Genomic DNA, 3,281 nt, shown 5'->3' on the forward strand with positions numbered 1-3,281 from the left:
ACCACTGCAACTCTGAAATATCGCCGGCTGAACACTGTGTTTCGGTTTCTTTGTTCCCACTGTGTTTCCACAATTATTGTCTTTTTACACCATTCTGTTGTTTTGTGAAATCATTAATTTAGGACACATTAAGCTTCTGACGGAGTTTCATATGTTTCATTTACTTTTAACATGCATTACATTAGTTCTAGAAATAATTGTGTAAAGGCAGTATTTTACTTTTGTATGAGGATATTGCTTCGAGTGGACCAAACCCATCATCAGGATGGGACTGTTAGAGGTGTTCATCTTGGGGGGGGGGAGGGGGTGAGAGTTGGCAATGCAATGGCTAACCGTTTCATAATCCTTAAAATGTAGATAGAAAATGTAGCATGGCAATATAAAGGAGTTTGGAGCATGTAGATAAATGCTTAATAGTACATTGCCTCGCAAACTTACAAAAACTACTGAATTACTTCAAACATTTGACACAACTCCAAAATATAACCACAACCACCCTTAATATAGGCCATTGAGACCGTTACTTTCAGCTGAGCAGCTAGTAAAATCATTTTTAATTAACATAAATTTCAGGAATTTAACCAATGTTTTAATGATTGTATTTTCCAATTCAGCTTGCTGGTCTAAAACTGCAACCTGTTTGCCTTATTTATGATGTGTAATACAGCACAATGGAATCATTCTTGAGCCACTTGGGAAATTTCCCAAGTGCCAGTCCACCCAATGTGAAAGCATATAACTATGATGGGAGGCCAGTGTTCTGATGAATGGTCATTGACCTGAAACGTTAACTCTGTATCGCTCGCTCCACAGATGCTGCCTGACCTACTGAATGTTTCCAGCATTTTCTGTTTTTATTCACTACAAGGGGAATGCAGTGGAATATCAGCTTGTAATTTGAGCTGCAGGTATACCCAACCTTCTATCAATTGTATCACATGGCAAAAATAATTGGACATAAAATTCTGATTTTCGTAGTGATAGATTTACAAATTTCTGAAGAGGAAAATGAGCACCGATGGTGCAAAATTTATCTTCCAGGAAAGTTTGGGGTCATACTCTCCCCCAGGGAATTTTGATTTTGACACTTTGCATACATTGATCAACTTTGGCTGGTGATTTGGATCTCAGTGTCGGATGTCAGGAGGCCATCACAGAGAACCAAAGGAAGAGTCCTCACCAGTCAGGTAACTTGCAGGAATGGGGGTACGTGAAGGCCTTGGGGTCAGGGGTTCAGGTGGACCCATGGCAAGGGAGGCTTAAACTTTCCTTTTGGGGTTTGGAAGTGCACTTCTACTGGCCCTACAAGAAGATACATCATAAGAAAAAAGCATTACTTTTTTGGGTCTCTTCCGATCCTGACTCCTCTTGGCCTGGTGGTAAAGCCACAATGGCTAGCACAGGCATCTGGTTAAAATAACAGTCAGGCCTCAATACCATCATCAGAATTCGATCTGTATATTTAAGGAAGCACCCTGTTGGTTTCCAATGGGTGTCTGTCTTGGCTGCTCAGCAAATTGTCCCACAAACAATCTTAACTGCCCGTGCTCCCAGATCCTGCCAACCGGGCAGGATTAAAATTGCCCTTGTAGTCTTATTTTGGATGGTGCAAACTTCCCTTTTTTTTGTCTTCGGTTTCTTAATCATAGTTTTCCCTTCTGTGCTTGTGCATCCTCTTGCTCTAAAATCTCTGGTTAGGCATTTGTTACCCTGGGCCTCTCACCAACAAAAATATAATGATCTAAGTCTGGTTAATGCACCTTTCACAGACTTTGGCCGAATATTTACAGGGAGGGGACAAGGGACTGGGAGGGGGCGTAGTTATGTTTGGAAACGTGGAAATTCCAGGGTTGCCGAGGACCTGCCAAATTAAACGACAGGACCTCATTATCATACTTTTCTGGCAAAGAGCCACATTGACATACCGACCTGCTACTGGGCGGGAAAGTCAGCTGCAGGAGGCCACAGCCAGGGACTGTTGGGGAAGGTGTCTGGCAATCGGGACAGATTGAGGCAAGGATAGAGCAGGGGGTGCAAAGACTGGCATTCGCGAGGGAGGAACATATTGGGGCTTTGGAGAGGGGCTGAATGTGGGATCAGCCAATCAGGGGGCAGGCCAGAGACTGGGAGTGGAGGGGGTCACTGATTGCAGCAGCAAAGAGAAGGAGTCCATAGGTTTGCTGAGGCTGGGGCGGCACAGTGGGCTACCACTTCTGCTCCTCCTGGCCCACAAGGAGTTCTCCAATATGCACTTACTTTCTGGAGCCAGCTGCTCCCATTCCCATTTCTCAACCAGGTTTCCCGAGCCCTGGAAAACCTGGCCAGACGCTGTTAAATTTGAATCAGGCTCCCAACTGCACTGTTGAGAGCCTGATTTGAATAGTATAATGAAATGTCCAGCCTCTCTAAGACAGACACTTGTGTACCATGTTACCTGCCACCATAAAATTGGCAGCAGGCAGATATGGGTTGGGTTGGGGACGCGCCTCCCAAATTTTAATTTTTAACCCCCACCCCCTCCCTTGCTGCCCCTCTCTTACGGTGGGAGTGTTAATATCGACTCCTTTGTAGTATACCAAACTTTCATTCAAGTGTTCCATTAGCTTTACAAGTCTTTGATTAACTTTTCTTGCAATAAAGTCAGCTAATAAATACCTATTGGCCTGTTGATCCCTAAACCTGAAAGCACACAATGCATTCCTTACACCGCACGTTGCATTCCTTACACCACACAATGCATTCCTTACACCGCACATTGCATTCCTTACACCGCACATTGCACTTTTGATCTCAAATGGGCTGGCCGGGAAAGACAAGTCGGAGTGATAATGCCCCTCAGTCAGAGGGACTGGAAAAGTAAATCAAAGGGCAACTCAATAAATTCCACTAAAAGACTGATATTGTATTACACCTTTCACAACCTCTGGACATCCCAAAGCGCTTCACAGCAAATAAAATACCTTTGGAGTGTAGTCACTGTCGAAATGTAGGAAATATAGCCACCTATTGGCAAGATCCCATAAGTAACAATGTGATAATGACCAGATAATCTGGTTTAATGACGGTGGTTAAGTAATAAATATTGGTCAGGACACCAGGGAAATCTCCCCTGCTCTTCCTCAAAAAGCGCCATGGGATCTTTTACATCCACCTGAGATGGCAGACGGGGCCTTGGTTTAATGTCTCACCTGGAAGGTAGTACCTCTCTGCTGCATGGAAGTGTCAGACTAGATCTTGTTCTCAGGTTTCGAAAGTGGAACTTGACTTTCTGATTCAGACAT

The sequence above is a fragment of the Heterodontus francisci genome, chromosome 19 (genome assembly GCF_036365525.1).
Source record: "Heterodontus francisci isolate sHetFra1 chromosome 19, sHetFra1.hap1, whole genome shotgun sequence".
NCBI lineage: Eukaryota > Metazoa > Chordata > Chondrichthyes > Heterodontiformes > Heterodontidae > Heterodontus > Heterodontus francisci.